The 9675-nt window shown below is 36.6% G+C and overlaps 1 long non-coding RNA gene across 1 annotated transcript; it reads left to right on the top strand.

Annotated features, from left to right (window-relative positions):
• The first annotated feature begins 2718 nt into the window (after positions 1-2718).
• On the top strand, positions 2719-4865 carry LOC137083045 (uncharacterized). The gene is made up of 3 exons (XR_010906442.1): positions 2719-2747; positions 3861-4041; positions 4605-4865. It is a non-coding gene; the product is annotated as an uncharacterized lncRNA (long non-coding RNA).
• Positions 4866-9675: the final 4810 nt, after the last annotated feature.

The following is a 9675-nucleotide window of genomic DNA, read 5'->3' as shown; positions in this document are numbered from 1 at the left end:
AGCAAAAAACTGCCGCCATTATGCGCTGGCCCCCCTTTTATACTTCCGGGTACGCCGTCACAATGACGTCATCACGCACGACCAATCGGATTGGACTAGTGTTTATTCAGGCTTCAGATTCGCTGATGCTTAGGGAGCATCCCCAAAGCGTTTCGACGCAGTGCTCGTTCCCTCTCAGGGAACAAGGGTTATATACATAACCCGAGCCGTTTTCGCTGTTGGTCGATATTCACAGCCACTTAAAAGAGCATGAAAAAGGCAAATCGCGTCGCGGAAATATGCAAACCTGGCGCGAACTTGAAGAAACTATACACAGGAAAAGCCATCCACAATGTGCCGGGAATGGTTTAGCAATGATTTCTATTGAGCAAAGAGTCAGAAGATCCCTGAGCATGGATGATATCATTTAGGATTTTGCTGAAGCCAAAACCAAAGGTTGCTTCAGCTGAAAGGACTAGATCAGGGGTGTGCAATTCCAATCCTGGAGGGCCACTTTTCTGCAGAGTTTAGCTCCAACCCTGATCAAACTCACCTGCCTGTAGCCTTCTAGCACCTGTGAACTCAAACATGTGTAAGTACAGAGCTTTTATACAGTGAGTGTGAGAATATCATTGGATTAGAGTGAAGGCAATAAGTGATGTATTAATTGAGTTTTCCCAGCAGAGCTTATGCTAAAGCTTATATTTCTTTAAGGCCACATTTAAAATGTGTACGTATACAGCTAAACACGTCTCTGTGAACACGGAGAAACTACGGGCACTGTGCATGCGCACATCAAAGTTGCGTAATTTAATTACCATTTTTGCATATTTGTAAGGGTAGTTTAGGGTTTGGGTAGGTGTAGGCGTTAATATAAAATCTGTTAAGTAGCAAATGTATTTTGTTGTTATTTTATCGTGAGATTTTGCCTCACCTCTACCACTGCTATACTCCTTCTAGCCACAACCCTTCTTCTCCGTTTTTAGTGTATTCTCGTGGCAGAATTACAGCGCCGCACACTGCCCTGGTATGTATTCTAAATGTTTTTGAGTTGGTTTCAGTGGCCTCGTGTGTACACAGATATTTCTTGAAACGAGAAAAAAAAAAAAAAAACGAGATTGGATTGGGAAAGCTCTGGCTTCGAGTGGACAGGGCCTAAATGTCTCACTTAATTATACTCAATATTACTATTACTGTGCAATTCAATTGGCAATATTGGGACGTGGGTGGGCTTAGGTCCTGCTTAGGGCCCCCAAAATGGTAAATAATGCCCATTTGTGCTGTTACTTACCACCCAAAAAAAATAATAATAATGTCTTAAACCAGATGCTAATTTGTGCTGCTCTTGGTAGATTGTTTTGGTCGGTGTAGAAATGTTCTTTCATATCTTCCATGCGTCGTCAGTAGACCACACAGAAAACTTTCCACTCCCATTAGAGCTTTTTACAAATTGGGATAAAATAAAATAAAATAAAATAAAATAAAATAAAATAAAATAAAATAAAATAAAATAAAATAAAATAAAATAAAATAAAATAAAACAAAATAAAAATAAATAAATAAATAAATAAATAAAAATGTTTTTGTTGAATATAAACATTTGATGCAGGCTTTCGAGATTCATATAGTATGAAGAATATGGAGCTAATACTCAAGGAGGAAACATTTTATTCAAAGGCCTAAACTGAGCAAACTTTTTTGCAATTTTGAGACACGAACAAGCGCGTTCTTCAAAAGTCTGAAGTACGTCACAATCATGACTTAAAATTGACTGAATAAATGTATTATGACATACTAAATCAAAAATGAACTTAAGCCTAAAAAACTGTAAACTATCATTTAGACGACAAAAGGCATGTGTAGATTCTGTACAACAGATTTTTCAGTAAAGTTTTGATTTTAAAATTTGTATGAAAGGTGATACAGTTTAGGCTCTATATGGTTAAATAACCAGATATATCCATTCTGCAGAGCAAATGTGCATGTTTGTCTGGGTGTTTTCAGCTGCTGGTGTCCTGCATTGCAGTCAACACACTGAAGGTCCTCAAAACACTGCTAATACCAAGTCTTGAGGACAGAACCTCTCTACTGTGGCCTCCTGTCACACAGAGTCAAATGTTTGTGAAACATTTGGCAGCGCTGCTCTAAAAAGGCTGAAGGAACTGGAAGAGAAACGGGCTTTTAGCTGCTGCAGTAGCACTTGAACGGAGTGGATGTGAAATTATATCTGGGGCTTTGACAAAGCTTATCGTGGGGAAGCTGCAGGGGGGCATTTTTGGGCACTTCAGACAAGCGTGACGAGAGGGACAAATTTGTCACATGTATGTTTATAGTCTTACACTGTAAGAAATTGCTGTTAATTTACAGCTGAATTTCAACAGTATAATCCTGTTAAGTTCAAAAGCAGTACATTAATGTTTTTTTTGTTTTTGTCAAATGACGTAGACAAAATATAACGGCATTTTACCGTATTTATTAGTTGAAGGGAAAAAAACATTACTATCCAGTATTTTTGAAAACTGCTGAGCACGCATGGACTTTCATCCGCCATCATACTGTTAATAGGTGAGTTTTGCACGATATCGTAGACAAAATACATTACATTTGCTACAGAAACTAACCTGTATTGTGGATATTGGAAGTGAAATTATCTTTTATTTGTTCTTTTCAGAGACTCGCCAGAGTTTCGAGTCTCTCGAAACTCTTTTCAGAGATGCAACATCTTGGATAGGATTTCTGACTCGGATTATATTATTCCCAGTTACAGGGTGAGTTACATGAGATAATAATTCTTCTGCATCTATTTTATTTTATTTTATCCAAACACTGTTGCATTGAAATCATATTGATGAATCTGTAGCGCGCTGAAAAGAAAAGTTGTTTACTAACTGGCTAGCTTGCTTTTCTGTAATCTGCGAAACCTCTAGAGTTAGAAAAAAAACTTAATTTTGATGTCATTGTGATTGCAAACTTGGGTAAGCATGTTCTAATATGCACATCTTTATTCTTAGGTGCATTTATTGTAGTACTGTTGTGCTTTTATTCCGGTTATATGTTCTAATTTGTACATATCTTTATTCGGTCGATTTATTTGTATTATATTTCCGATTACAGAGTAAATTCCATGCAACATGATAGAATTCTTCTGCAAAGTTAATTTTTCAAACACTGTTGTTTTGAGATTACATCGAAGTCTTTGTAGCGCGCTGAAATAGGCAGACCGGTATTAGTTTGCTTTTCTGGAATTGGCAAAACCTCCAGCATTACGAAGAAACAAAAAAACAACAACGACAAAAAAAACCTTAATTTCGTTGTCATTGCGATTACAAACCTGGGTAAGCATGTTCTAATATGCACATCTTTATTCTTAGGTGCATTTATTGTAGTCCTGTTGAGCTTTGGTTGTTACTTTTATTCCGGTTATATTTTTTTCATCAATCCAAGTTGGTTTTGAAGTTAAATGATATAGTACTTATTAAAAGTAATTCTTATTCGTAGTTTTTGGTATTGCTTTGTACAGCAATGCTGCTTTGGCCAGCATAGTATTCTTAAGGCCATTTTATTTTGTTGGATATATTTTTGGCTGATATTTTTTTCCAGACTTGTCAGCATGTTTTCATGTCAGTTCTGTGGACATCAGTGTAGTACTACAGCATATTAATATTAATAAATCAAATTTAAGCAACATAATTTCACAATACAAAATCTATACACATTTACACTTAAAGGTCTGTACTGACCAGTCTATGTTGAAATGCATTTATGTTAGAAGGACAGGACTCTGTGACTGTTTTAATTTATAGCTTTCCATGCATTAATTTGCAATTGGCAATGTCAAATTAATGTTATGTCAGTGCTGAAACTGTTTTTACTTTTTTAAGGTACAGGTAAAACACCAGGAAGCAGTATCCAGAAGTGGATGATCAGCCTTGAGGAGCACATCATTTGCGAGGGCATCCAACCGTCTTTCCTGTCTGGGCTTGCAGCTCTTTTCTCTACTTACTACAATCTCAATCTTCAGTACCAAGCTGAAGCCGCATGCACACTGGAATTCATCCAAAGGTCAGATATTTGGATGCATACATTAAATTCACTTCAGATTTTATTTGTATATCTCTTATTAAAATACATATAGATTTAAAGCCGCTTTACAGAAAATGTGTTTATTTAAACACTTGGCCCTAATAAACAGAGAATATAGCATCAAATAGATATATTTCCTATCAAATATTTGAGCCCTATTACGTAAACATAAGTGACTGTCAAGGAAATAAAATGTCCATCGGTGGTGAGGTTGAAACCTTGCAAGGAAGCAGACTCATCCAGTACCCATCTTTTGTTGCCATTAAAATGCTGACCATGTGCATTTGTTACAATTTTTTCAGTCAAGATGTTATGTCAGTGTTTGAACAAAGAGATATCTTTAATCTAGACTGAAACACATCATTCAGCCCAAAAGAGTGCTGGAGCTTGTTAAGAGAATTTTCTTTCCTGACAATGTAAAGCAAAGTGTTCTTAATACAAGAATTGACTTACTATATTTATATATGCTATATTCATATGTTCCCCATGAGTAATTTTTTTCCCCTCCACACTAATTCTGAACACACACATTTGTTTTGCAGGCGGGTCATTGGGATAAATCCGGAAAAGGGCACCAAGGCCGGAGGATTCATTTCAAAACGGACGGGGAAGGTCACGCAGAAAAAGAAAACCGTGAACCCTCGTGTCTCCAGTCTGCTTAAAAAATTGATGGATTTTGAGTGGGACTTTATCTAAGTATTACACACCACAGACCCCACACACATCTCACACATGCATCACACATATGCGCATCTCATGCACACTCACATCGCACACATCGGACACGCATCACGCACACACACACACACACACGCACGCACGCACATGTCGCACGCACGCACGCACGCACGCACACACACACACACTCTGTTTTCTCAGGTATTCAGTAATTCTTATTCACTTACAAACATTTACTCAGTTGTTTTATAATTTGTTCACTTAATCTCTGTGTCCAGAGTTCATTTTTTGGACAGCCTGTATGACTTGAACAGCCAGAATAATTTGTTAAAAACTTGTTAAAGCAGTTGATTTTACAATTACAAATGTAATAATTTTGTTTAACCTTTTGCTTTCATTTTGTACAAATGTCAGAATTCGATTAGGGGAATATTTTAAGTTTATTTCTGTATAACCAATTCTTCCCCATACATTTTCATTTCTTTTCCTAAGAAAGTTATTCAAAAGTTTAATAAAACAAGACATGTTTTCAAACAATACTTTAAAGCTGCTTTCCTTCTGTTACATTTTTAAGTCACTGTTTCAAAAAGTACACACTGTACACTTATACTTACATATACACACTGTAGTAAAACATGGTATTTTGTAGTAAGACTGTTAGGGGCAATTTGCTAAATCACACTGTTTAGAAAATAAATAATATGTACATATATATATATATACTTTGAATGTAGAAACAGCATTATGCTGTATTTGCAAAAACAGTCTCCAACTGTAAATTTCACCAACAGTAAGATACAGTTAATTTTACAGTGCCTAGCTGGCAACCGTGCTGCCAGTTCTTTACAGTTTTTTAACGGGAATTTTTTTTACAGTGTACATAGCTCTGTGGAATCTGTGCCTAATCTTTTTAAATGCACATGCAAACAAATAAAAAGTCTGATTTCTTTATTTTGGCTACCTTAACATCCACAAAGACTACAGGCATATCCAATATCAAATCTGACTCCAAATGCATGCTGATGCACCTGGCAATGAAAAGGATTTTGATATGATGTTTCATTTGACTCACACAGAAAGCAAACGTTCAGCCCACCCTTTATATTACTTCTGTGTGTCTCTGCTACACAAGATGTTTTTGATTAAACTACTCTAAAAGAATGTGCCATCATCTTCCTTTCAGTGAATTAAAAGATTTAGATAAGCTGTAGTGATTAGGAGTGGAGGACGGGTCTGCTAGCAAATCCCTTCCAACAGATCTTCACATTTTTTTTCCTCCATTCTCTGATTTATGTATATATATAAATATATATAACTAAATATTAAAGGAAAACTCCATAAAAAAAAAAAAAAAAAAATTGGCAAATTTTCCAACTACACAAGAGTTAAACATCAGCTGTGTTTGACTGTTTTCAAATTGATTCAGCCGATCTCCAGGTCTGGAGGTAGCAATTTTAGCATAGCATAGCATTGATTTTGATTAGACCATTAACAACGAACGCAAAAATGACAAAAGACTGTTGATTTTTTATTATTTAATACTTGATATACACTTTTGCAGTTACATCGTGCATGAAGACTCACAAACTTTGTGATTTTCTAGGCCAAAATGGCTAGGAACTACACTCTCATTCCTGCATAATAATCAAGGAACGGCTGGCATACCATGGGTGCAGTGGCGCAATGATATTACACAGCACCTGGAAATAGGCTTACTTCTGTAACATAACCAACGTGACAACCTGCTTGCAAATGGAGCGTGCTGGGGACTATTTTCAGATGCTGCGTAATATAATTGCGCTGCACCTTTGGTACGGCAGCAATTCCCTGATTATTACACAGAAATGAGAGTATATTTCCTAGCCATATTAGAATAGTTAGAAAATTACAACTTTTCATTTTCCGTCGCTCTTAGTAAGTGTTACGTATTAAATAGGAAAGAAATATCAAAAGTCTTTGAGTGAGAAGCTAATGGTCTAACACTATAAAAATGGCTGGGTTAAAATCAACCCAATTGGAAACCCAGCGCTGGGTAAATATTGGACAGAACACATGCTGGGTTAAATTAACCCAGTGGCATTTTAACCCAGCAGGCTGGGCTGTTGAGAAAACCCAAAATGTAGTCAATTTTTTACCATTAATGGATTTGCTATTCTGGGTTATTCTTGCTGGGTTGTTCTTAACAAAATCTTCTGTGCATTAGCCTTCTGTAAAACTAGACAATCATAAAAGAACAAATGAAGAATGCATGTTTAGACTGTTAAAACAATATTTCTTATTGCTTGACAAATGGTACAACACACAAATGTGCTAAAATTGGCAACTGCAAACCTAATATATTCTGTCAATTTATTCACGTTTAAATCTAACTTTTATTTTGACGGGTTGCCATGATTTTGAGTCTCTGTGTTTATGATATGACACGCGCCCCCGTCATTCACACAGAGACGCAAAACATGGAAGAGTAATATTTAAATAGAATTTAATATACACAGACACTCGTATATATTCGGCTACAGTCTGGAGCCCTGTGTGATGTGACTGAACGCAGCTGCGGGACCAAATATAGTCTACTTGTGAGTCGATGGCGATGTACTTGTGACATGCCTACATACAAGCATAATTTTCTAAGGGGATCATGGTTCTGTGTAATCACAAACTGTATTAATCTATTGTCTCACATGCCTACCTAAACTAAAACGAGTCAGTACATTGCATCGAAATCTGAGGTAAAACTTTTGTCATCTTAACGTCATGTAAGCTTAAGAATTATGCTAATTAAAATCATTATTAATGAAAACATATGAACTTATCTTAAAACATCTGCAACCAGTGGCAGTGTCTTTTGCATTGTCCTTTCAAAATGACAGTTTGGGAGCAAATTTAAATGAATCAAGGCGGGAAGCACGTGAAACAACCAAGCGCTGGGTAGAATCAACCAAGCATTGCGACCCAGCAAGTTTAACCCAACGACTGGAAATTTGAAACTACCCAATGGTGTTTAAAATGTGATCAAATAAACCAACAAAAATTACCCAACAGTCTTAACCCAGCAGTTTGGGTTAAAAAATAACCCAGCATAATTTAGAGTGCAAGGATCACAGCTGGAGATTTGTAGAGATTAATAATAATAATAATAATAAATTTTATTTATAATGCACTTTATATTAAACAAAATCTCAAAGTGCTACAGAATTTAAAAAAAAAACAATCAACAACAATAAATAAATAAAACTGAAAAATAAAATAAAATAAAATAAAGAAGTAGCAAGTCAATTAAAAGCTCTGCTAAAAAGGTGGGTTTTAAGACCACGCTTAAAAGTATCTATAGTCTGTGGAGTCCGCAGGTGGTCAGGGAGAGCATTCCACAGACTGGGGGCTGCAGAGCAGAAGGCCCGATCCCCCATAGTACGGAGATTGGCTGTGGGAGTTTTGAGGCGATACAGCAAAACAGAGCGGAGGTTACGAGTGGCTGTTTGTGTGGTGAGGAGGCATCACCATGGATGCACTGTTGGGTAAGGAGAGAAATCTTGTACTCGATCCTGAACGACACAGGAAGCCAGTGGAGTGATTTTAGAATGGGGGTGATATGGTCATATTTGCGCACCCTCATGAGGATCCTAGCAGCCTACTGAGATAATAGTAATTATCAGTAATGAGATTACTTGAGCCTTGGGGTCAGAGAGCCTAACAAACAAGACCAAACAGCACCTACAGCACCACATGTTGTTTGGGAGGGTTTCAGGAAAAACGTTGCCGCTCAAACAAAAACAAACTCCAGCATGTTCAGTTGTCAGACACGACTGGAACTCCAAAAGGGCCTGGTTTTGTGGTCAGATGAAACAACAAAAAAAAAAAAAAAAAAAAAAATATATATATATATATATATATATATATATATGGCAGCAAACTCACCAGATGTGTTTGGTTCAAACAGGTGTAAAAAAGTACCCCATGCCCATGGTTAAATATTGTTGTTGTTTTTTTGTTTGTTTTTTGTTGGAGGCCTTGGACATCTTGTTTAGATACATGGTATCATGGATTCAAGCTGGTCGTGGTTGGATCTTCCATCAGGACAATGATCCAAAGCAAACATCAAAATCAACACAAAAATGCATCACAGAACACAAAATGAAGCTTCTGCCATGACCATCCTAGCCCCTTGACCTGACCCTATAGATAATGAGTGGCTGAACTGAAGAGAAGCACCAACATGGAGCCAGGAATCTGAAGGATCTGGAGAGATTCTGTATGAAGGAATGGTCTCTGATCTTTTGTCAGGTGTTCTCCAAACTCATCAGGTATTAAAGATGACTCAGAGCTGTTATCTTGGGGAAAGGATGTTGCAATAATTGGGTACCAATAATTGTGGACAACGTGAACTAGAGAAAAACGTTTATTTCATGATAAGAATCCCCCCCCCACACACACACACTTTCAATTGTTTTACTTCAATGAGAGGTTCACATTTTTTGAATAAAAGATCAAAAGGATAAACAATGCAACCTTTGCTCATATATCGAATGAAACTTAGGCACAAGGAAATTTAACAGAATGCATTTTGAGATGCTTTTTTGAGTGTTTAATTGTTTTTAAGTTTGATACGTGAATTAAAATGTTTGCGTTCATGACATGAGGTGCTGAAAAGGAACATCTATCTAGCTCATTTGCATAATAAAATGATCAGTGCTGATACAAGAGCACACCCTATGTGAACGGTCCCTAAGTAAGTCAAAGACTTTTGTTTGAAGGTTTATAAACATTCTAACCAATTCCGTCCTCTGTGGCACATTTTGATTATCTGACCCTGTGAGACATTTGTTTTATTGACTCTAGCCTCACCTTTTTGTTAACATATTGCCACTTTATCAATAAAAGGATAGTCCATTCACATGTCAATCAAGAGCAGTGGATTACTAAATAGATTGCTGACCT

This window comes from Pseudorasbora parva, chromosome 1, assembly GCF_024679245.1.
Source record: "Pseudorasbora parva isolate DD20220531a chromosome 1, ASM2467924v1, whole genome shotgun sequence".
In the NCBI taxonomy this organism is placed as follows: Eukaryota; Metazoa; Chordata; class Actinopteri; order Cypriniformes; family Gobionidae; genus Pseudorasbora; species Pseudorasbora parva.
This window is presented reverse-complemented; position numbering and strand designations above follow the sequence as displayed.